Source organism: Phasianus colchicus, chromosome 3 (genome assembly GCF_987193195.1).
Source record: "Phasianus colchicus chromosome 3, bPhaCol1.hap1.1, whole genome shotgun sequence".
NCBI lineage: Eukaryota > Metazoa > Chordata > Aves > Galliformes > Phasianidae > Phasianus > Phasianus colchicus.
The window spans coordinates 22985122-23012089 of NC_143438.1; the positions used below are offsets into that span (position 1 = coordinate 22985122).

Consider the following 26968-nt stretch of genomic DNA (forward strand, 5'->3'; position numbering starts at 1 on the left):
TAAACAAGCACTCATGAAAACAGGTTGAAAGATAGGATCACATTATGGAGTGTCTGCACTGTAAACTATGCTCACATTTAGTGATACATATGCTTGCAATTACAATCGTACATACAAAATCAGCTATGCATTTCATTACCAATATTTATGTCCTGTAAAATAGAAGGTAAGCTCCAGTTGTGATATAATGGAAGTTATATAAATATGTAATATATAATGTAAATTACGGAGTTGCCAAGTATGAATACAATCAATGGTGAAGACTTGTTTATAGCTCACGACGTTCTGTTTAAGATAAATTATTGATGGCAGTTATATGGCAACAATTTCAGCCTTCAATTTTTAAATCACTTTATCATTACCCTAAGGAAACAGTCATCATTTTTACAATGCTATTACCTCTTCACTGTAGAGTATTAAAACTTTTTAGCAGTCTTTTCTCACATCTTTTGTGAAAGAACTTTCTTACAATATATTTGGAAGAATATTTGTGCCTCTTAAGAAATAGTTAAAAGAGGTCTGTGTCTTATAGACAAACAAAATAATGTTTTTGCTCTTACGTTAAAGTGTTTCAGAAAAGCAGTTCTTCCGCCATTAAAAATATTTCTGGGAAAGTCATAAGACAAAACTGAGGTTTTTTGTTTGCTATTTAAATTAGCTTTTTCCTAAAATCTTTCCTAGACTTCCTTGACTGGTAGCTTTTTCACCACAGTAACACAAGTATTAAGACAACCGCTTCAGTTTCAGAGCGTGCAATGTTGCAAATAAAACCATTGTTACAACTCTCAGATATCAGTGTCCAACTGCAGTTCTCACTACATTAGGGATAATATAAGAGAAAGGAGAAAAATCACTGTTTTGGATATTGAATGTGTGTGTTATATACACATATATATACACATGTACATACACGCACACACTTAATTAGCACACTAAGCTCCTATTAATGAACTAGACTTCCAAGCCTTCATTCACTAACATAATTCCTTTTATTTAGGAAAGAAATTCAGAATATCTTTTACTATCACAAGGTACTTAGCAGGATAAAAAAAAATCTAAGTACAGCTCTGAAGTTAAATAAGCATAAAATGATTAGAAGTGTATAACAGCATGTCAACAAACATCTTCAACAACGTCCTTTAAAAGCAAGTGAAGTTGAAGTAAAACTAAATAGTAGGTCCAATTTCTACAACAAACCTCAGCCTTGAGAGTTGAAAATTACATCTTGTCTTAATAAGGCACTCTCATTCCAGTTGTCAGAGATTTGAGCAAGTGTTAAGGAAACTGGAATATATATTAGTATTAGATATTTTCTTTGCATTTTTACTTTTTGATTTAATGTTTGCACCTCCTAGACACTTTTGTTTTAATATTCCAGAAAGGAAGGCGTAGCACACTACAAAACATTCTGCAAGTATCCCCTTTGCTCTATTTTCTAGAAACAGAGGAAAAAAACAAATGTGAAGCAGGTTGGCTGTTTGGCATTACAAATTTTATTCATTAAGAGCTAGATGTACTTACCAACACCAACTCACAAACCAAGTTCACCTACACTAATTCTGTAGTAATAAAAAGAGACGAAGCAACTGAGAGACTTCTTATCCCATTTCACCTCATTCACTGCATTGGCAAGAGGATTTTGCTGGGCTCTCTTATTGAACAGAACATGTCTTAAGATAGACCCCTGAGGAACTCTACTAGTAACCTATGATTTCACTTGTTACCTTTGCCAGTGGCATTGTAGTATATGTGCCCAGGTACCTCCATCACCACTACATCAGTAAATCCTGCATCACAACAACAAATACAAATGTGTCTGTATAAGAAAATATAAAGTTTCTTTGTAACATTGGCTGAGAACATGACTTTTCTCTGCATCACAAAGCAATTTCTTGCTCCTTAAAGAAAGAAGAAAACTTCATCACAAGACAGAAACAATATAGAAAACTTAGAAAACATATAGCAATAAAATCTGGATTTAAGACCTCATCTATACCATGCCAGAACTCCAAACTGGATGTTCCAAGTTCATATCATGAACATAGTTGTAGACATGATCCCATTTCATGTTTCAGAACCTGCAAATTGTGTCATGATAAGTGTAAGGTCATTAAAAAGCATTACCATTTTGGTAGAGAGGTCAGATAACTGGATACATCTCCTCCTCCTCCATAGATGGGTCACTGACTGAAAAGATGTCATTCTAACAAAAATTAGATCCTTTTGCTGGATGACTACTGGTTTAGTATTAATCCAGTTTCAACCACTTTACCAGTATAAGAAGCAGTAGTCCGTACTCAGCACCACAATAATGAGGAAAAAAAAGCATCACAGATACGAAAAGAACTGCCTGCATGCTTAGACAAAAAAAAAAAAAAAATCTAAAAAAAATACAAAAAAACTGCATCAGGATTATTTTCTTTTTGTTCCTATTAGGCAGTCTGTATCTGTGTCTGGTTTAAAGCATTCCAGAAAGACATTAAGAACTTAATCAGCAAAAGCACTTTTGCCAAGATGATGGCTTGTATGCAGACTTATTTAGAGTTTTGAATCTCGCTGTTTGCTCACGAGAGGCTCCTTCCCTATTCTGTCCACCTCTTTAGCATCTGCTAATACTTAAGAGTATTTAATTTCACTTCTAGTCTCAAAAATTGCAGCAGCCAACATTTCCATGTTTACGACACAAATCAAAAAACATTCAGCATTGTTAGCTCCCCATTTAGTCAGGGGTACCTCCCAAAAAATCTCAGTAATTACTCTTGATAGGTAGAATTTTGAGTGCTCAACTGGAATTGAGGTTGCTTGTGCTTCACACTGCACCAGCAGAGCCAGGACTCCTGTAGTGTTCCTGCTTCCCAGAACCCAACATGTAAATCTGCATGTCAGGCCAACGGTGCAGAAATAAACGGAGCAGATGATGTGAATACTAACTTAATTGCTAGTCTGTCCCAGAGCTGTAAGCAGCTTACAGAGGGTAATCAGTTCTGAACACCATAACATTTGAAAGGATGCTTCTATCAGATTTTATAGTTTATGCTCTAAAAAAAAAAATTGAAGACCTAAATGTAAAACAACAGTGGATGCTGCTGAGGAAAAAAGCAGTGAGATAATTAGGGACAGCAACAGGCAATCATATACATTTCTCCCATTTCTTGCCAAGCCACATTGCTATATAGCCCTTGTTTCCTTTCAGGAATATGATCACCCCTGGAAGTGGTAACAAAGTCATTCTCCAATTGCTCTTCTCTATCTAGTATCTAATTTCTAAACCAGATACCTTCTCCTGTCCATATAGGAACTGTAAGCTCTCCTCCAAACCACATTTTCAATGAGAAGACTCTTGAGCCAAATAGTTCTGTATAGAACCACAGAAATTCTCCCCATTTAATTGAATTCCAACTCAGGAGATTCCGGTAGGATGTCTAGACAACTACCAGCAATTTAACTAGACAGCTTTCTCATAATTACATTAGAAAAAATGCATGGCTTTCTGAGAAGGCTTAATTATGTGTTAAAGGAGCTGTAAAATAAACTTTCCTAAAGAAAATACTTGGCATGGTTTGGTTTCAACTACTGGTCTGGTGGCACATCATCCTTTTGCCAGAAGTACCACAACAGAATGCACAGCTCCCCACATTAACTGCATTGAGGGTGCAGATCTTTGTCTAGATGACTTATATAGGGCACAGTAGCTTGAAACAATAACAAGAAATAGGATGTTCAGTGAGAGAAAAAAACAAAAAACAGCTGTGATTCACAAATAAATGGAACATTCCAAAGAAGTTTCAAGTGTCAGGCAGCAGCAAATACTAAAAGAAAAGTTTTTTAAGAGTTACTTTCTTTTCTCCTTCAACCTACACTGCTTTTGAGTGATGTATCTTAAGGTCGGTCAGGAAAGAAATGTTTCTCAATTTTTTTTTTTTTGAAAGAAATTTTATTTAAAAATAACATTTTTCAGCTAGTTTCTCTTCTTATTCACAATATTTTTTGTGGCAAGAGTGCAATAAACTTATCAACTGAAATTAGAGTGTTTTCTAGTTAAATAATAAATATTTAATAAAAAAAAACTTATAGATCCTCCATCACAAACAGACACTTCAGTCGCCTATAACAAAGGAGAAAAATCAACCTATGGCCTAAGATCTTGGTTCTGCTGGAAGATTTTGTGCAAGTTAGATGCAAGTTTTTCCCGTCTTCATCAGAAAACCTCACCTGAAAGCCATTTTAAACATGTGAAGGAGAGGATGGATAAATAGACAAACAGGAAATTTGCAGTAAGAACTACAAAGTTCCATCAGGGTAGGAATGACTCTATATACCAGTACAGGATGGGGGTCAACCAGCAAGAAAGAAGTTTTGCAAAGAAGGCCCTGGGGGTCCTGGTGGACACTAAGCTGACCATGACCAAGCAATACACACCTGTGACAAAGAAGGCCAACAGCACTTTGGACTATGTTAGGACAAATGTTCCCAGTAGGTTTGGGAGACAGGTACTTCCCTTCTGCTCAGCACTGTTTTAAGGATGAATCTGGAGCGTTGGACCCAGGTCTGGGCTCCTCACTGCAAGAAGTGAAGGTGCACATCCAGTGAAGGGTTACAGAGATTAAGGGACTGGAGCACCTGACATATGAAGACAAAGGAGCTGGCACTGTTTAGCCTGAATAAGTAAATGCTCAAGAGAATCTTACTGATGTATGTAAATACCAGAGTGGGGAAAAATAAAAATGAAGCTGGACTTTTATCAGTGGTATGTAGTGACTGGACAAGAGACAGTGAGCACAGTCTGAAATACCAGAAATTCCATTTAAACATAAGAAAAACAAACAATTTTATGGTGATGGCAGTCAAGCAGCAGAACAGTGTTCACTCTTGGTGATTTTAAAGCTGCAATTAGACAATGTCCTGAGCAACCTCATCTTACTGGCCTACTTTGAGTAGAAGGGTTGAACTAGACGGTGTCCAGAGATCACTCCAACCTCAACTATTCTTTGATTAAATTATGGGAGGTGTTAATGTCTAAGCTAGTAACTAAATTATAGCAGCTTTGTTTTTAAAATATTTTCACCATATCCAGACAGATGAAATAAGGCTGAGTATAATACAAATGCCAACAGTATCATAGAATGACCAGGGTTGAAAAGGACCACAATGATCATCTAGCTTCAACCTCCCTGCTATGTGCAGGGTCGCCAGTCACAGATCAGGCTGCCCAGAGCCACATCCAGCCTGGCCTTGAATGCCTCCAGGGATGGGGCATCCATAACCTCCTTGGGCAACATTTTCTGGCCTGTCACCAGTCTCTGAGTGAAAAACTTCCTCCTAATATCTAACCTAAACCTCCCCTGTCTCAGTTTAAAACCATTCCCCCCTTGTCCTATCACTATCCACCCTCATAAACAGCCGTTCCCCCTCCTGTTTGCATGCTCCCTTCAAGTACTGGAAGGCCACAGTGAGGTCTCCCTGGAGCCTTCTCTTCTCCAAGCTAAGCAATCCCAGCTCTTCATAGGAGAGGTACTCCAGCCCTTCGATCATCTTAGTGGCCCTCCTCTGGACCCATTCCAAGACTCTGCATCTTTCTTGTGCTGAGGGCGCCACACCTGGATGCAGTACTCCAGATGGAATATCTACAAGACTTCTTCAAGAACCATTCTTTTCACTGAACAGCTGACAAGTAAAATTGAGATTCAAGCCTGTACCTGCTGTTGTGCACAGTACTGCAATTTTTTCCTCAAAAAATGTTATATTTACATGTATCTTAATGCCAGGAGCTTTTCTTATTCCAAAATATCCCCAAGATAACCTTATTTTCTTCATGCACAAAAGCTCCCTTTCACTAACACAAGCATACATACTTATGAATATGTGGAATATATTTTCATCACCTCTTTAAATTCTTAATCCTGCAGAGAATATTCGTGTTCAACATTCATTATTGCATCATATAAACAAGAAAGATGTCAATTCAGCTGCAATTAGCTTTTTAACTCTATCTCCTTAGGACCATCTTTTCAGAAAGTCAACTAGCTGCAATCAACTTAACGAACTATACACAGAAACAGCCTGTGCATGTCTCTTTTCCAAACATCTGCTTTGAGCCTGGCAGATAAAGTATCTGCACATACGGAAAATTTCAGACATGGGGTTACCATGTAGGCCAAGATCATGAACTTTTGTCTCTTGTTTCATAGATACAAATTACTGTATGATTCTCTTTGCCACATTCTGGTGAACCTTTGCCAAGAGATATTTCTAAGCAGTGTACTTCACACTCCCATTGTTTCCAATGTGCATGTCCATAATTACCTTAAAAAAAATTCTAATCAATCTCATCATTTATTCCACTGCTTAATCAGACATCAAATTTTACTGTCAGGAGCATATCTAATACTACAGGCTTTCTTAGATTTCTTTTATTATCACCTGCAATGTTCACAAGGTTTCCAAACTTGGGATCTCTCTAAAAGGGTTTCCCTTGTGATCTCTTCTGCCTTTATTGAAAGTGAAAATAATTTATTACCTCCTCAACAGTATACCAAAACAGCAGCAATGGTTAGCATATGAAAGGTGGTACAAAGGACCAAGGACCCATTTCTTTGCAGCTTTCATTAGGAGCACCAACACACTGCTACTTACTTGTTGTAACCAATGACTGTGGTTGTGAATTTTTTTCTTTTTTCCTCACCATCTCTTTCCACATTCATCAGAATGTGATCTGTGATTACTTTCAAAGTTAGTGATTCATACCTTGCTTCAGCCTCTTTCCAGTCTACTTCTGTATCTTAGCTGTGAATCAACCCTTTAGATCGTGAAGCAGAGTCATGAAATAGATACAGGATTTTACATCAGCAGCAGGCTGCTCTCTCAAACCAGCCAGGTTTGCCAGCACCACTGTCACATTCCCAAGCTTGCATTCATGTTTTTGTATTCTTAGCCTGTATAGTAGTTTCTCCCACATGCCAGAACGGGCACAGAGTTCTCAGCTATTCCCATCACCTTGCAGTATTTAGGCTCTTAGAAACGGGGCTGGCAGAATATGAGATTCTTAAAAAACACTAACACTTTGCAACCTGACCTAGCTGTAGATAACGCTGTTCACTGCAGGGGAGTTGGACTAGATGACCTTTAAAGGTCCCTTCCAATTCAAATGATTCTATGATCCTATTAAAAAAAACTGCCTGACTGGCTGGTCAGTTCTGTCCAGGTTTTCTTCACCCATCACCACCAGCTGCAGCATTACCTTACCTGCACCGCCCTTCCGAACATTACTGTAATTCAGCACATCTTAAACAGTTCTCAAGCAAGCTATAGAAAATGACTCCCTGAAGTCAGCTTCCCCTTCTTTCAGGTGCTGAGGGAAGGCTGCCTCCTCTTCATGCTTAGAAGAAATCCTGTGGGGCTGCTCTACATGTATGAAGACATCACCCACACTAAGTACTTTAGGCTTTCCAATGGAAATCAGTGTTACCCTCTGTTCTGCCAGAATCATCAGAATTTCCCAGGACTGTAAGCAATCAGCTTTCCCAGAGCTGCTCCTGCAGTTTTCTGTACTTGAGACACCACATGCAGTCCTTACTGATGAAGCAGAGGACAGTCCCACTTAGTGCCAAGTATGAGCAATGTTCTCTCAAGAAGTAGTTTCTTTCTGTCCTCTCAAAACATATTTCAGACACAGTTAAAGTTACTGGCTATTTCTTTTGGAGAGGAAATGCAGGATAAGGAGCTTATTAGGGTGTCAAGAGCACCTTAACTGGGAAGAATATTACCAGTAATGTTATTTCTGCATTTACTCATTTCTTTAAATCTGTCTCCAGAAGAGCTGGAAACACTGTGCAAAAAGCCCCAGTCCATAAATTGACTAATTAACCCTTCAAATCCTTATATTAAGAAGACCAGCTGTAAAGTGACCCAGTGGACATATCCTTCTCTCAGTGACTGAATGAACTATTTCTCCCTTGCTCTCAGGGAGTTCCTGCATCCACACATCCACTGGGGAGCCAGGAGGCAGAACACAGCTGCCTGCTGCAGGAAACACCAAACATGAGGAATGCAGACAGCAGTTTTATTAACATCCAAGTGACACCGAACACATGAAAAGAAAAACCCTCTGCATTTCTGAAGTAGGTTATATTCCAAGTAATAACCTACAGCAAGGCCCTTCCTGAATCCAAAGCCTGTTGAAAACAGGATGTGTTCTGGTGAAGCCTGTGTTCATAAGAGCTATGGTCCTTGCAAACCTCATTAATGTCACTTAAGCCTCAGTTTAACAACAAGCCTCATTGAAACAGCTGTATGCATGACAGTGCAGCCTTCTCTCATGTCAGCACAAGATGTTCAGTTTTGTAAATCAGGCAGTAAAACAAGCACTCCAGATAAGCTCTTTCACTGTTTCACTTGCCCTTTGTCAACTCAGCAACTCAGCCACTTGCCAGGAGCTAGATCTTGGGTACTTCAGTGCTTTCAAGGTTAAAAAGGGAATACATTCATAATTCTTACTATCAGAATAGTGATAAGTTTCACAGGAGACAACATCACATAGAAGGGAGGGAAATTACTGCTGAGTTCCTGAGAAAGCACAAGCACTGTGATAAGCATCTGTACTTCACTGTCTTCTTTCTCACTTTCATCTGAAAGACCTATAGCCATCTCCCACCATCTCCATTGTTATTGTTATGCTGACTGTAATATCACAGACATAAGCTTTAAAGCAGTCAGCTGCATGACATCAGCACAGCTGTGCAGCCAGTCTGATTGCTCAGGGTGATGTCATCTGTCAGTTCACAACCTGTCCTCCCAGACACTATTTTCCCCTACAAAGTATCCCAGCCAGTAGTGAATTTATATCCAGGCTATAATATGTTCCAGAGAAACCGTAAAGTCATTTCACTGAAAACATGCTTCAGGCTGTTGTTAAAGACTGAAAAAGAAATAGGGCTTTTTTGCTTATTCACGCTGATAATAGCTCTTTTTTGTGCGAGCCACATGATGAATCTTGACAAGAGCCAGGCACTGTGCTTACTGCACACAGACCACTGTGACTGCTTCCTACCTGTATAGCTCTTCAGCCCAATTCTTTCTTCCTACTCCCTCTGAAGTGCTTTCGTCCAGCTTCTCTCTGCTTCCACAGCTGGCTAGTTAAAAAACTCACACTTTTGCCTAAGCAGTACTTCTGATAGCTCAATACTCCATGTACTTACTGGGCTGCATTTCAGACAGTTTTTCAAAATAAATGAATAAACAAATAAATAAATAGCCCAAATAAAAACCCAACTAAGAGATTTTCATAGCTGTAGAGAAAGAAGAGGTTATAATTTTTTATAGCTATAGTATTTTCCTTCCTATAATGTCTCATTTATTTAGCACAACGTATCATTTATTCACAAAACTTCAGGTTTTTTCATCTACCTGGACTTCAACATGGTCTCTCACCACATCTTTCTCTCTAAATTGAAAAGCTATGGATTTGAAGGATGAACTGTTCGATGGATTAGGAATTGGCTGCCTGGATGCAGCCAAAGGGTTGTGATTAATGGTTTTATGTCAGGGTGACCGGTACAAGCGGTATCCCTCAGGGGTCAGTCTTAGGACCGGTGCTCTTCAGCATCTTCATCAGTGACACAGACGATGACATCGAGTGCACCCTCGAGTGCAAGTTTGCAGATGACACCAAGCTGAGCGGTGTGGTCGATAGATTGCAAGGAAGGGAAGCCACCCAGAGGGACCTAAACAGGCTGAAGAAGTGGGTCAGTGAGAAACAAATGAGGTTGAAAAAGGCCAAATGCAAGGTGTTGTACTTGGGCTGGAGCAATCCCAGGCATTTAAACAAACTGAGGAAAGAACTCCCTGAGAGCAGCCCTGCAGAGGACTTGAAGGTCCTGGTGGACGAGAAGCTGGACATGAGCCAGCAGTGCGCACTTGCAGCCTGGAAGGCCAACTGTGTTCTGGGCTACATTAGAAGAGCAGCAGGGAGAGGGAGGTGATTGTCCCCCTCCACTCTGCTCTTGTGGGGCCCATCTGGAGTACTGGGCCCCCAGCACAAGAAAAACGAGGAGCTCTTGGAATGGGTGCAGAGGAGGGCCAATATGATGATCTTTGAGGTCCTTTTCAACCCAGGCCATTCTGTGATTCTAAGATTCCATGGAGTTTTCATTTAACACATTTATGCCAGATTCAGTATTATCCAAAATTTAAAGCCTCATTATTTCAACACAATGCATTACTGAATAACAATAGGACTACATTAAGTAGTGTTGCAATTATTGATACTCTGTAACTAAATATGCTTTAAGGTCAATGTCATCTGGCACAATTATCTTGTCATTTTTATGTTTAAATCAACAGCCTTGTTGGTATATCTCAAGACACTACACCACTGTAGGACAGAACACAACCACAGAAGATTTGGGTGACTAAGATTATTAATAAAGACCAGAAATATTTCTTTGGGTAGTCTGTGCTTCCACTTGCACTGTTCGCCAAAGACTCTGCAGCACAACCATTTTTCAGACGAAGATCTCCAACGATAACAACAAAATGGCAAAAGAAAAAATAATTTTAGATTTTTTGTTGGTGGTGGGTTTTTTTGTTTTTTGTTTTTTTCCCGGCTTGTATCTGACAATCTTTTTCTGCAGAAGATATTCAGACAAATACTCTTGGCTGTTAATATGTGAATGTTAAAATGTAAACTGCTACCATTCATCATTGCTTCTCCCATCCAAGCTAATCATTTTATAGTCATGTAGGGAACAACACACTGAATGGACAGCTATAGGCCCTCAGAGAATTGTCAAGTAGCCAGTATGTCCCCAAGGAGTCTAGAACAACTTTTCAAACATGTTAGAACGGACTCTTTCTTTCAGAAAAGGAACAAGAATTCAAATTCAATTCACACAAGATTTCATGGTTATACAACTCCCTGAACTGCCAAAGGCAAGCAGCACAGCACAAGATAGAGAAGCACAGCTAACAGTAATGATTACAAAAAAAAAAGTGTATATGGTTAATTTTGTCCTCTACACAATATTTCCTCTCATCAATATGCCTGTCTCAGGAATAGAACACCAGCTCGAAGGGGAAGGACAGCACACAGAAAGAATGATAGCATTCCTCCCAAGAAAATGAACTGCTTGGAAAAACACTCTTTCCCCCAAAAAGGCATCTGGATCTAATAGGCAGTAGTCAGGTAATTTTTATTAACACGAAACTTACACTAGTCCCCATATACACAAAGTTTACAATCTTTACACTTGCAATGAACCAAGATACGTTTTATGTTTGACTGTAAGCCAAGAAAACTTTGGCACCCATATTTGTCCTCGGGAAGATGATTTCAGAAGCACTGGGACTGGAATTGAACCATATGTCATACTTGAACAAGTAAAACCAAAAATAACCCATGAATAACCATTATCAATGAAAGCAGCCCTACCGGACTATGCAGCCCTACTGGACTATGAGCCAGTCATTGCAAGAAGGCATTGCACAGACCAACTATTCAGTATTTTTATTTGTCAGTCAAAAGTCTACCTCATTTTCCTGGCCCAAAGATTTTTGGTGTACTTTAAAGAGCTTTCTTGTTTCTTGGTTCACCAGCTCTACAGATGGCAGAGCAGAATAACAAAAAAATCCATTCAGGCCTTAGAAAAAGCCAGAGTTGGCTTTAAGTTTTAGTCTTTCTTCACCTGAAAGACAACTTCATCCCTGTAGGATCTAAATAGAGGTTTTTTTTTTTCTTCATTAATGTTTTAGCTGATGTCCTAATTAGTTTCAGAATAGTATACAAAAGATGTCTTAAAATACACTGTCATTTAAAGACTGAGAAAATCTAGTTTGACTTGAAACTTTAGCCGCAGATCAAATGTAACATTTAACACTACTGCATACCCTGCTGGACTGTATGCAAAACACTGCTATTAAGTATGAACAGACATTTCTAAAAGAATCACGTATGAATTACTTGCCCCTTTGTTTATCCAGAATAAGAAATCATCTGTGACAAAAACTTATCTACAGTTCTGGAACAAATAGATTTTCCAAGCAGAGCAGAAGAGTTTAAATAAGTTGAAGTTAAAAAGAACACTGAAATGAATGTGACAATCTCCCATCTTGATGATATTCTCCTTTAGCAGATTGCAGCCGAAGGAATAACTGAACGTGTATCTGTTATTGCCTTGAGTCACTGCTTGTTTCTTGGTTGTGGTCATTGCTATCCTTTCACTGTTGTAAGAGGATCAATTTGAGTTTCACTGATGTCCAGATAGGTAGACTGCTAACAATCACCTTTTAAAAGGAGTACTTTGGTAGTGCTGCAATATGTAAACACACTCTTGTGCCATTTAAAGTTTGTTGATCCTACTCTTTGGGTTTCCTCTTGTACTGGTGGATGGGAAGCTACACATGAGCCAGCAATGCACCCTCACAGCCCAGAATTCCAACTGTATCCTGGGCTGCATCAAAAGCAGCGTGGTCAGCAGAGCAAGGAAGATGATCCTGCCTCTCTACTCTGCACTGGTGAGGCCTCACCTGGAGTATTGCGTCCACATGTGGAGTCCTCAGTACAGAAAAGAAATAGACCTTTTGGAGAGCATCCAGAGAAGGGCCACAAAAGTGATCCAAGGGATGGAACACCTATCCTACGAGGACAGGCTGATGGAGCTGGGGCTGTTCAGCCTGGAGAAGAGAAAGTGAGACCTGAGAGCAGTCTTTCAGTATCTAAAGGGGAGCCACAGGAAAAAAGGGGACAGACTTTCTTGCAGAGTCTATTGTGATAGAACAAGGGGAGATGGTTTCAATCTTAAAGAGGGTACCTTTAGGTTAGACATAAGGAAAAAGTCTTTTATATTGAGGGTGGGGGGGCACTGGCACAGGTTGCCCAGCGATATGGTTGATGCTCCATTCCTGGAGACTTTCAAGACGAGGCAGGACAAGTCCCTGGGCAACCTGATCTAGCTGTTGTGCCCCTGTTCATTGCAGGGGAGTTGGACTAGATGACCTTTAAATGTCCCTTCCAACTCTAAGGATTCCATGATTTATGCAAAGCAGTACCTATTTTGCTTGGTCAAAGAAAAGATGTTTTATCAATTAGATGCATTAAAAATAATATCAAGATGTCCATCTCCACTGACAGATTTGATTACTCCTACAAACAACTCCAGAATTTATGTTCCCCCAACAACTGTGATGGAAGACTAAGTCAATACATTATCTGTGGGCCAACCATTTTTCTATCTCTGAAGCTTTCATTAAGAGAGAGAAGATTCATTGATTGTACCAGTCTAAGAGAAAATAAAGCTATGATGGCCTACTTAATTTTAATTATTTTCATCGTAAGACACAATCAGGTACTGAAGCAAGTGCTCAGCATTTACTTATGATTGTGTTAGAATCATTAACTTTTGTAACCAAATACACATAAACATGCACTGTGAACACTACAGGCCATACTGTTGAAGTAGAACAGACTGTGTCTTTCATGTCATTGTATATTTTTAAAAAGGAGATTTTAAAGAAAGTCTTCCAGGCCTGGCACTGCTTTCAGACATAATAACCTTAACTATTCCCACATTAACAGTTCTCTCACTATTTCCAAAAGTTCTTTGCACAGCAGAGAGAAATCTGCTCAGCTGCCGAAGACCCAGGCTGCCCTCAGGAGCTACTGCTGAGTGCCCCTGAGGTCACGCAGAGCCCTGCTGCTTCCTCACCAGCAGTCACTGAAGCAGCAATTGCTCAGGGGCTGTCTAGACTGACTGTCACAGATTCCCATCACCACTCTCTGAAGAATACATTTGCTCTAAGGCACAAGAGTCTTTCTCATCCTATGGTCTTTTAAGCCAGTTTAACAACTACTTAAAGAAATCAAGTCCTATTTTAATCATCATGAGCAGCACTGCTAGCCCACAGATGGGACTCAGCATCACTGTTTAATACAGATCCCTCACTCCCTCCCCCTCCCATCCCCAACAGAAAGAGAAGTTCAGGAGAACCACATATATCAGTACTGCAATATAAAATCAGGTGAGAGAAGTAATACAAAGTGACTAATTTTGCTTTCTTTTTCTAAGTGAAGTTTGATTAAAGCCTACTGGGTGTCTGAATTTGATGCACTTGTCAGGTTCTACAGCTCCAGCTTGCATCAAACTGTCACTTAGGACACATCTTAATGATCCCCTCCCATTGAGCTCAATTACAAGAGAAAAAAATAAATCTTCGAATTACGTAGCATACACCATTCAACCTGCACCCAGATAGCTTAAGGCCAAAATACCCATCAATGAGTAATTACAGCTTGGTTAGGAATGCACACCACAAGTCCCCTTGGTAACATCCTGGCTATCATTGCAGGAATGGGCTGAAGAAAAAAAAACATAGCCCTAAATGAGATGATGAGACATCCTGCAAGTTTGGCATCTCTTAAACACAGGTTCATTAAAAAATAAATAAATAAATAAAAGGAAACCTGCTACACATACTTTTTACGCTAAGGAGTGATTTTGAGCTTATGAGTGAGCATGATTTCTTAAAGGAATGCTTGACTGCGAATGGAAAAAGCACACCTGATACACACTTATTTGAGGTTTCTGCTAATACACTACAAAACTTCACCCCTTTTCTGTTCTCAGCTGTGAGTTGGCCTAGTCTCAACACCCACTGCGTTAACTCGTACCTTCCGATTTCTCTGCGTGAAAGACATTTCAGTATTTCATCTCTGTAAGAAGTTAGAAACACACTTATGCATCACATCCTCCATCTCCATGCAAAATGCAAAGGAAATCTCTCAGCCACATGCTGAGCAGCTCTGGTTCAGTTGTCTCAGACTGAATCCGTCCTACAGAATGAAAGGGTTCATAACACCCCTGGCTTCCCAGACACAGGAAAAGTTTCAGTCAGCTTTGAAGTCAAAACAGCTGTCTAGTTTACCTTGGCTTCCTCTGTCACCAGGAAGCAGAAATTAACTCAGCCATACAGGAATCTCCTCACATGATTTTGCCGTGCATCTCAGCTGTTGCTATTAGAAAGAACGTACTCAGGATCTTGTGCTCATCTGTATGGAACTGCAGGCACGGACCACAGAAGCTCAGTACAGTGCCTGGGCAATTTCTTACAGCAAGCACAGCACGCCTTTTCTTGTCCTCATGATCATTTCTGATTACATAACTGCGTCCAGGATGTTATATGAAGAAAAGCAATACAAACCAGTTACTTCCTCAGTCCCTCATAGACCTGGTGCCCTTGGATGTCCCTGCTGCTGCCACCCCAGCGGCCAGACCGCGCACCCTGCGGCGCTTCTCCACAGGCGCTCTCCTTCGAGTAAACACCAGAGGGCAACAGATGCCCTCTCAATAGGCAGAGGGAGCCTTAAAGGCTGAGTCCTTTCTCACCGCTAGGGAAAGCAAGTCCCTCCTTGGTTTCGGACTCCATTGTGACTCCCGTACGAAGCAGATGGCGTACGGTACCATGTAAACCAAGCAGCAGGAGTAAGTGCCTGCCTCCTGCATGCCAGCTGCTTTCCCTGTCCTTTATTCCTCCTGCCACTCCTCTGTCTCACTGAAGGGCCATAATTGCCTTTTGAGGACATAAATGTAATCACAGAATCACAAAAACAAATGCACCACACTAAGTTTATCATCTTTTCCCTACTAAATTGCCAATCCATACCTGGAAATAATTGTTCTAGTAGAAGAGAGAACTAGGTATGAGATGCATTCTAACATTTTAACAACTGAGAGAAGAGGACTTGGGCTAGCTTCCATGCAGGAGTCTTCTAGCACTGCTAAATAATCTCATATATTCCCAATTTCTGAAAGACAAATTCATCCTGAGCCCTGATATGATCTTTTGAAGAACGATTTTCACTCCTGCCCTGCAGCAGTCCCACAAGGAAGAAATGTAATGGTCTTATGCTTATAAATGAACATACTGTTTTCCAAAAAGGTGGAAAAGAGAGACTACTTGAACTTATTAATTTGTACATAAAACTAGATAAAGTAGTAATATAATTAGACAAGTTATATGCAACCCTTCCCTCTTGCTGGTTAGCAAATTTGTATCAGGTTAATAAGGGAAATAGTTTCGCCATTTGAAAGTTGGAGAGGATAAATCCCATTCTGCATGGGTGCTAGACAATTGAAGTTTAACAGGATCACATTTCATTCATATTTTTAGGCATCATTACTGATTGCATGGAATAAGAATGAAGGAAGAGAGTTTGAAGCAGAATGAACTATGGCTGTGTTTTGAATGAATGGTCTGCGTGAAATAATTGCCAGAGTTTAACAGGGAGCAAAGAGGTGAGCATAGCCCCACAGTGGATGGCTTTGATTCAGATCAGAAGTACAGCCTCTGCTCCTTGAGACAAGTACAGGTATAATGACTTTCCACGAAGCAGATGCTGTCGACTTTAAAACATAGCACAAGTGCTTGTATCAAACAAGACTGATACTGCTCTGACCAAGTCCCTCCTAGTACTTTATTAGGAAGCCCACAAGCCTCCTACTTGCTACTGAGTACCTGCTGATAAAGTGATCCATTGAATCTTTCCCTGATCACAGAAGAGCTCTGTTACCATGTCAGTCACTTCATTCATTCAAGCAGCAATTATTTGCTTTTTGTAGGCACAGCAGTTTATGAAGTGGCCTCAGATAACAGCATTACTGTATGAAAGAGTTTGCTTCTCCCTTAAAAAAAAATCATCAATAAATTCTACAAAAATAATTTCAATATACAGATTCCAAAGATCTGTTTTCAAATCAAAACCAAAACAAAACAAACAAAAAAAAACAACTGGAAGTGAAATAAGAAAAGGGGGAAGATGGAATAAAACCATCATCTTTAATTACCCTATAGCATCCTTTGTGCATCTTCTCTCTTCACATCCAGAATATTCGTGTCTCAAAGCGCAGAGACTTGCCTTTGGTATGAATGAGAGCAGCATAAGTGAAGTAGGCTACTTTATATAGGTTCCTTTATTTTTCTGATGAAGCAAGATGCTACAGGAGAAAGGCAATTAAAATAAAAGTCTGCCAGTCAGAGCAGTTCAGCTCTGTGACACAAAACCAAGCCTTCTGCTACTCGAGCTGCCGGTTAAATATGGCTGAGTAACAAGGCACACTTTTCAAAGCCAATAGCTAATTGAATACACCAGATTTTCTCAGGTGTCTGGTATTCCTGGATTAGAGTCATTAGAAAGCTGAAGGCCTACAGCTGTGATGAGAGATAAATGCTCAGTTTCTAATCATGGATATTTATAACACTTCATATGTTCTTAAAAAAAAAAAAAATGAGGCCCTATTTGAAATTAATTTTTCCTATCCTAAAATAATTTAAATTGTAGGCACCTGTTCTGCCCACTTTCTTGGTCTCAGTGCACAACTCAATTTCCCACACACCTTAACTAACTCAGAAGTACCACAAGAAGAAGTTATTTAAGGAACAGGAGAGACATGGACTTGCTGAAGCACATCCAGAGGAGGGCCACAGAAATTATCCAAGGAGTGAAACATGTCCTTATAAAGGACAGGCTGAGAGAGCTGAGACTGTTCAGTCTGGAGAAGAGAAGGCTCCAAGGAGACCTGATAGTGGCCTTTCAGTGTCTAAAGGAAGGCTGTAAGAAAGAAGGGAACAGACTCTTTAGCAGGGTCTGTGGTTATAGGACAAGGGGAAATGGTTTCAAACTAAAAGAGGGGAGACTTAGACTGGGTATAAGGAAGAAGATTTTACAGTAAGATTGTGAGGCACTGAAACAGGTTGCCAGGGAGGTGGTGGGTGCCCCACCTCTGGAGGCACTCAAGGTAAGGCTGGATGGGGTTCTGATCACCTGACCTACCTGTAGGTATCCCTGTTCACTGCAGGGGAGTTGGACTGAATGACCTTTAAAGGTCTGTTACAACTCACGTGTTGTGACTCTATGAAACATGCAGCAGTCTGTTAACACTCTCAAAAGCCATGGAGAGATTAACTCAGCGTAGAGTCTGCTATGAAGATGTGTCATTCCACTAAGGTTTAAAATACTAGTGGCTGTTCATTAAATGAACATTTCCCAGTGAAGGGCCAAGGCAAGCATCCAAGGTGGTAGGGGAACTACACTGTGATCTTATCAGCAAAGACTGCACATGACAGCAAACAAGGTTTTAAAATTAGTTTGTCTCAAACATCTTATTGTTTCACTTCACAGATTTATTAAGTGTTTTTAATAGAATATTTTTGTAATACATTTGCTACTAAACATTATAGGTACATATGAAACTGATGAGGATATTAGTGTTTCCACCAGCATGCTTCATTACACAGCCAGAGTTGATACTAGCCCAGAAAACACTTAGAGAAACTCCGTTTCTATATTTTAGTGTCACACGCTTACATAACAAGAATGACAGTCATATTTGTGCTGGAATTCTGTCTCCACACAGAGAAAGGAGACAGGCATAGGTTGTCAGCAGCATGCAAGAGCAAAGGGGCACTGCAATCAGCCCAAGTTATGGTGCTTTATATCTCTTGCATGGCAATGGTATTTAAAAAAAGAGTACACAATTAAAACAGTTGCACATCTGTCCTTACTGCCCTCTCCCATCACCTGGAATTTTGTTTATAATTTTTCTGTTTCTCCTTCTCCTCTTAAGCAGGACTGGGACAGAAACTTGGATTGGTCTTTCTGTTTCCTTCCTCTGGCTTCTCTAACCCCCATCAGACTTGCTGATCTTAAACGCAAAAATTACTCCTAACCTAATAGTGGTAGAAAGCTTGAAAGAGAAGCAATAAGAACATAGATTCTTGTGCAAATCCATTGTTTTGATGACCCAAAAGACCAAGTTTCTTCACATTCTATATACAGCCTTACATTTTTGACAAAACCAACCCGCACATACAGGAGCACGGATAGAGGTAAACCAGGGGATCAGGCCCAGTCAGCATAGGTTTATGAATGGTAGATCCTATTTGACAAACCTGATTTCATTCTATGACAAGGTGACCTGCTTAGTGGATGAAGGCTGTTGTTGTGGTCTACCTGGACTTCAGTAAAGCCTTTGACACTGTTCCCCTCAACACCCTCATGGAGAAGCTGGCTGCCCACAGTTTGGATGGGCGTATGCTCTACTGGGTGAAATGCTGGCTAAGTGGCCAGGCCCAAAGAGGTCAAAGGATCAATGGAGTTAAATCCAGTTGGAGGCCAGTCATGAGTGGTGTCCCCTAGGGTTTGGTACTGGAGCCACTCCTGTTCAATATCTTTAATAATGATCTTGATGAGGGGATTGAATGCACCCTCAGTAAGTTTGCAAACACCAAGGTGGGAGGGAGTGTTGATCTTCCAGAGGGAAGAAAAACACTATAGAGGGATCTGGATAGACTGGATCAATGGGCCAAGGTTAACTGTATGAGCTTCAATAGGGTCAAGTATTTGGTGCTGTATTTTGGTCACAACAACCCCAGGCAACCCTACAGGTTTGGGGAAGAGTGACTGAAAAGCTGCCTGTTGGAAAGGGACCTTGGTGTACTGATGGACAGTCAGCTGAAATGAGCCAGCAGTGTGCCCAGGTGGCCAAGAAGGCCAGTGGGATCCTCGCTTGTATCAGGAATGGTGTGGTGAGCAGGACTAGGGAAGTAATCCTGCCCCTGTACACAGCACTGGTGAGGCCTCACCTTGAATACTGTGTTCAGTTTTGGGCACCTCAGTGCAGAAAGGACAGTACAGAAAGGGGTGCTGGAGCAGGTCCAAAGAAGGGCAACAAGGCTTGTGAAGGGCTTGGAGAATATACCCTATGACGAGTGATTAATGAACTGTATAGTCTGGGGAAAAGGAGGTGGAGGGGAGAACTTATTGCTCTCTTCCAGTGTCTGAAAGGTGCTTAAAGTGAGAGTGGGATGGTGACAGGACAAGGGAAAATGGCCTCAAGTTGCACTAAGGGAGGTTTAGGTTGGATATCAGGAAAAGCTTCTTTACAGAAAGGGTTGTTAAACCCTGGAATAGGCTCCCCAGGGAGATGGTTGAGTCACCATCCCTGAATGTATTTAAAAAACATTTGGATGTGGTGCTCAAGGACATGATTTAGCAGAGTTTAGAGCTAGGGTATTATGGACTTGATGATCTTTAAGGTCTTTTCCAACATGAGCAATTCTGTGATTCTATGATCCCATCAAAAGCCTGTCTGCAAAAGTCCAGAGTGCAAAGGGACAACAGCAGGTGGGAATTCAAAGGAAAGGAAACCCCATCCCAGCCTTTCCCAGGGGTGTCCTGAGAAAGCTAGAACATCCACAAGGATGAGACCACAGGAGGATAGGGATATGGAGGGACTAGGGGAGTCCCAGTTGTTAGCGAGGCCATAGGATTGGGATCTTGTCTGGGGGAGACCCTTGTGTGTCTATATTTCTTATGGCAAGACTATGGGGGCTCAGCTTCTAGAAGGATCCATGTTATACATATTGTATGCATTCCAAATTATTTATTATAATTAGCAACTAACCATATAGTTTATTTTGAAGACTTTGGTTTCATGCACAAAGTGTTGAAAATAAATATAACTTTACATTTTTTCTTGCATAAGAGAGGAAGAAGCAGAAACAATGCTATACTTAAATGTAATTATAATTAATAATTACAGTAGTTAGCATTACATACTAGTGATAACTAGAAGTGGTAAGTACTGATTAATAGATATTTATCTATTATTAATATAACTAATATAATTAATGGTGTCTATATATGTACCTATCTCTATATAAACAGAGAGAGATACATATAATTATATATCATTAATGTCTCACACTAAGACCTTCATCCTGATCAGCCAGAAAGAACAGGATGAGGTCATTGGTACCCTCTGTGTGTTTGGCTGTGTTGATCCATGTGGCCAGCTGTGTGTTACACATTCCCACTGGAAATACATGCTCAGCCTCCCTGCTGGGTGGCACATGGGGCACAGAGGTGCAGCAGTCTCCTTGTTGTTGAGTTAATGGATACAGCTGCCCCAACACACGTGATGTAACTGGAATTCACTATGTATTCTACATGTTCTTATAAGCATCAATTCTGTAAATTACTAGTCACGATGACACCAGGAGGGCAGCCTAACCAACTTGGATGGCCACAATCAATGTATTGAGTTGCCTTCAGTTTCAGCCAAATGACTGACTACTCCCTGCTTAACAAAAGGCAGTTTCTGCTACATGCATCCCACAAGGAGTTAATACTCACTAAAGGACTGTATTTCTTCCTATGCCCTTTCCAAGAGTGTGAAGACAGACCTCAAAACTGTTTGACCAAAAGAAGAACAAAGTCTCATTAAGCTTTTAGACACACTTTCACACACTATGTTCATTCATCTTTTTTTCAGCATCGGAGCAGAAATAGAATTTCCAATCTGCATGCCAGAGAAATAATAAAACTCAGTTCAGAGAAGGGTAAAAAACCACCAGTTATCCTAAGGATAGCGGGGAAATCTGACTAAGAAACATTTCAGTATATGAGAGAGGGAAGAAAATATTCCCTGCTGATATGTTTTCTTTCCAGGTAGCACATCGTGATCATGACAAAATTCACCAGTGAGATTTTAGGAAATCAAATCCAGTTATTTTCCTTTCCCTTGATTTTCAAGAGATTAAAAAATATGAGCTCTGCTTATGCTTTCCTACTGCCACCTCTTCCCCAGGTGATGCAGCTGGTATGGCACTTGCCAAATCAGACACTACCATTCATGTACCAAGGCCCTGACAAGTTGAAATACCTCACAGCTTCTCGAAAATCCAACAGCAAAATTAAGAAATCTGATTGACCGTTTTTCATTTGTCCTCTGAAGATGATATAGAGAAAACATACAAACTATATACACCTAATGGTGCCAGAGAGTCACCTGCGTTTAATGGCTTCTCTTTCTTGAATGCAGGCTCCCGGAGACAGTCTGTGCTTATAGACTACAAACTCTGTGCTTACAGACTACAGACAGGACAAACTCACCAGTTGCCTTTTTAGGTAATAAATATGTATTCCCCTGGATCTTTCATTTGCTGGCCAGATTTATTCCTATCTTTCATCAGGAGCAAGAAACAGAGATTAGGGTAAACTTTCAGCAACTACTAAAAGGTTTTAAGGAGAACAACACAATGGAAAATTCTGTCATAGGGGAAAAAATCACCTTTAAACAGAAAAGAGGAAGTAGGATATTGTTTTGGTTGCAAAGAGATCTGATTCCAATGCAGACGCCACTAACAACAGCTAGAGCTAGATTTCCTAGATACAGCTTCAAGTCTAAGAAAGAGGATGCTGTCCCAGCCCAACTGACTCTCCAGATCTGGAGAAAAAAAAAACCCATCAAGTGGCTGTTCTTGGTCTGTGTATTGTTTTACACGTTAAATAGCTCAGTTCTAAGTTTCTGTCTTCCCAGGAGACAGGGAAAGCAGCTGCAGCTTTGTGCTGTAAGAAATGCTGTACAGGAGGACAAACTTGAACACCATAATCTAAACTTATAGGAAGCTTTCAGATGAAGTGTGGAAGTTTGCATGAAGGAATATACATTTAAGTAAATTTAAAAGATGGAGGACACAATATAGACCAGACTGAGTAACAGTCATATGCCAAGGCAAGACAGTGCTTGGGAAAAATGAAGGGAAAAACAGAAAAAGCAGAAGATTGATGTACCATGGAAGACACCAGTCAGCAGCATCTCAGGCCAAGAAAGTCAAGGGGGTTGGAGGAAAACAACGAGAGAACAAAAATCTTATTGGGCTAATGAAATGTCATCTCTTGACTCTGATTCAAGCTTCTCAGAGCTGAGCTCATGTAGACAAGTGAAGGTTCCTCCCCTCTTTGCTGTCTCAAAAAAAAACAGCACTATCCAGAATAAAAACTATTAAGACAGAATAAGGAACTGAATTTGCTACAAAACTCAAATCTTCAAATATATAAAAAGAAAAATTACACACTTATCCTCTGAAAGATTTATATACATATATATACGTGTGTATACTGACATATTCAAGTCTCATGTACAAACCTGCAACTACAAACTCACAATTACTGTTTTGTTATTTTCATGTGTTACGGTGAATTTAAGAAGACAGGCAAAGAAGTGGGTTCACTGTAAAATGGAGACTGTTTCAAAAGTGCTCAATTTAAGGCTGGGGACTTGCATGAAAGGCCACTAATACTCAGTCCAGAGCACAGACTATAAAATTTTGAGCCATTGGAAGAACAGATTTTAGTTACAGGAAATAAGCCAGTAAAAAGATATGGCATCAAAGATTGCAAGAAGCATCTAAGCATGACTGAAAAGCCCAATTTTCCAGAAGTCACAGTATCTATTCTTATAAAAATCCAAAAGATCTAAGCAAATAATATTCAAATCTTCCACATTTGAAACAAATGCTAAAGGAGTTTAACTACAGATGTGTGTAGAACAGGATGCTTAGCCTAAAATCTGTACCTCGGATTTCTTTCCAGAATGACTGCTTCAGTGAAGATGCTGCTTGCTTCAACTTCTTACCTCCTTTCTCTCTCCCAGCTGAAAAGCACAACTACCCAGCCACAAGATCATTCCTGAACCCAGAAGGATCACTCTAATACAAGTTCAAATGCAACGCATCGGCATAGAACAACATAGCCACACCTGCACAGGATCACTTGAGCACCACACAGTTGAAGTTGTTCAATCATTTTAGGTAGCTTTTCACCCCATGGTACCTCAAAATGTTACTGCTGTGCCTCAGCAACACCAGAGAAAATGGCACAGGCAGCTTTTGGCTAAATGAGAAATCAATTCATGCTGGTAGTATGATTTCAAGGCCTAAAGAAACCAGATTAGTTGAATTTAACCACTGGGCTGCTACAGAACTGAGGACACCTTCAGAGAAGTGGAAGAAAAACAGTTTGAAGAGGAACCAAGAAGGACTAGCAGATACTTCATGCAGTTATCTTCATTCAGTTTTGATAAGTTCTCAAAGCTATAGAGCACCATGGCAGAAAGCACAGGCTGCATGTGCTTCTGGGGAGAAGGATCCTTGTCCTGGTTGGCTGTAGGGGCACAGCACTAAACTGAACGCATCCCAGAATTACCATAGAAAACCAGGCAGGCCTTGGGACCAAATTCTTGTATCTTTCTTGAACTGCTTAATAGTTAATCCAATAAAAACTCACACAACAGCCTCTTGCAGCCCATTAGTTCCAGCGGGAAACAAAACATCTGTAAGACTTGAGATTTCCCCACTGAGTTTAATTCTCAAGGAGAAGGGCCTAACCCTTTATGCTGCAGAGTCCTAGAGAGATATCAGTCTGAAAAGGGACCCAACCCATGGCAAGAGCCCTTTAGGACATATACTAAAGCCAGCAAACATGCAGCAGTGGACAAGAGACATACCTGCACTAGGGACAGTTTGGGAATCCCTTCAGAAAGTTAGCCATTTCAGAACTACAGTTTTGTATGTTCTCTAGTTTTTCAAAGATTTCATAGCCCTCAGAGGAGAATCAAAATGTTACCTTATGTTTTCATCAGGTTATTTCCAAAACTGACAATGAAAGATGTTTGTGTTCTAGAGTAAAATGCCCAAACTTTGGTTTCAGATATGGAAGACAACACTTGCCCAAGTAGCTCACTAAGTTCCATGAATAGCACATCTGAATTCAGCTCTACAATAAAAAGCAAGAGAAGGTTAACACATGGCTAACAGTGGCTGCATTTCTGACAAGAACAATCCTTCTATAGGGCTCAAAGATACTGACTCCTAAGCTAATTTCAAAGGCTGGCACTCAGAGATATAAGATGCTAACTTCAAGCTTCCTTGCCGTTCAAGTGAAGTAAATATTCTCAATTGACAAACAAACAAACAAAAAACCCAAAGCCCACAGATGTTATTCCAGTGAACAGCCATATCACTAATTTTCATGGCAAAAAAAAGAAAAGGTTTTAACTTCCTTTTCACATGCTTCAAAAACACGTTATACGAAGTGCAAACAGTGCTTATTTTAAAATTCTGTATTTTAAAATTGTTGTTATGACAGTGAAACTTTTCACCACTAACTCTATCATTCATTATGTGTAGTTACCACAATGGTAATTTCAGGGAGTTGTTTTGCAGGACAAGTAAGCAAGCATATTTATTGGCATTTCAGAAATAGCATATTTTTCATAGTTATAACCAGAAGGAGCCCAAATGGAAGATGATCATCATCAGGTGGGAGGCTGGTGATACAGAATAGAAACACGAAAACTAGCATTAAATTTATCTTTCTTAACTACTAATATAAACTGTTTACAAGAAAACCTCATTGTCTTGCTGCATCTCACTGTCACTGAATGTTGACCTGTATGTGCCCTCTTTATTTCCTTCTTATTCCAAGTTTTATTTCAAGCTATCCAAGTAGCAGTACCAACCAGAAAAACATAGTAGTAGGGGTATTTTTCCACAAGAAGGACACAAGCAGTATCCAGAATGGAGTGGTAGTTACAATATAATGGAACAAGACTGATAGCTAGGCTTTACTTGGACCTGAGGGTGACAGGCCCCCAAGAGACAGCAATGTATTCATGCTTAATTGATGCTAGTATACCTCAAAACATACTTAACATCACAATTATTAACAGTCTTTACTAGACTGACATAAATCAGCTTGAATTTCTGAGTCACCATAGTGACATACCACAGTGTAAGTTCTTCCAGAGCACTAGGTTCAAAACAGACTAAAAATGATGCCTGCAGTGTATGTATCGCCCTTATGGCAGACAAACCTTACATTTGCTCCCACACATGTATACAGACTGGAAACTAAATATGCAATTATCTAGTTTGCAAGTGTGACACATGTGCACACATCTGAGGACACGCCCTATCAAGTTCCATCTTGTATTTCCCCAACTTTAATTCAGTTTCTTTCCTCCCACATATACTCCTTCTGCTTGCCAAATAAAATTCTGGAAAAAAACAAGAAATGACTAGCATTGGTCACACTGGTTGTTTGCAAAGCAGAATGTTTTTTACTCAATTAGTGCTTTATGTAGGCTCATTAAAAAAAAATGGCAACAGGATGAACAAAGTAAAAGTCAACCTTTTTTTTCTGGAAGTCAATTACTCAAAGAAGGAAAAAATGGAAAACAGTATTTAAGAATAGGAAAAGTAATCCATGGAACTAGCCCATTCAATAGTGATATTTTACTATTACTGCTTATTTTAGATCATGACAGTACTGCTGGAAAATAAAAAATAGAGGTGACTAAATTGTTTCCTAAGTCATATTGGTGATACATGATAAAATATGAGGATGAAAATTACAAAAACAAAATTGAAGGGGGAGGGATGCTGCCTGCAGAGTAACATTAGAATAATACTACACACATGTATTATACCAGCATATTAGATATTTTAGCTTTAAGCTACTCTAATAACTGCCAGTAACTGATATTCATACAGATTAATTTAAATGCTGAACCAAAGCTAATTTGAAACAAGTTGTTTTCAACAAATTGGCAAAGGGCTAGGGCCAAAGAGAATTAAAAGAATGGAAGAAGGTTAAGTTTCATGGAAGGGTTAGTACAACACAACAATAAAAACATCATAAGAATTTAAGCTTTTCTCCCCAAACAGTGATCATTACAAAGAGTAACTGTTTTTCTTTCCAGTGTCTTGGCTAATCTTGAGAGTTCAGAGACTTCCACAATAGACTTCTGAGTAGTTATCGTCTCTGAAAGCATGAACAAGGCCAAGCTATGAACATCCCAAACTGAGGTTACATTCAAACCCCTTAATCAAAGAGTTGACATGGCTCTCTAAAAGAAGACTCCCCTCTGAAGTAGCTGTAAAATAGTCCTCACACTCATTTCAGTCATTCAGTAATTCGGCTAAACAAACCCCATCCAAGTGAGTATCATCGCACAAACTGCAAGGGGAAAAAAACGTGTCCTTCTCTTTTCACTCAGAAGTTGTAGCTCTGAGTCTTTAAAGGAGCAAAGGCCTTAAACATCTGCTCTTCAGTTCTAGATAGTGCCTATTTTCAATA

At 39.9% G+C, this 26968-nt stretch overlaps 1 long non-coding RNA gene across 2 annotated transcripts in view; it reads right to left on the reverse strand.

The window, feature by feature from the left end:
* LOC149918459 (uncharacterized) overlaps positions 1 to 16984 on the reverse strand; it is a 32518-nt gene extending 15534 nt beyond the window's left edge. For both annotated transcript variants that reach the window (XR_016465476.1, XR_016465478.1), the window contains exon 1: positions 16833 to 16984. This is a non-coding gene — a long non-coding RNA (uncharacterized LOC149918459). The remainder of the gene's footprint in view (positions 1 to 16832) is intronic.
* Between the last annotated feature and the right edge of the window lie 9984 nt (positions 16985 to 26968).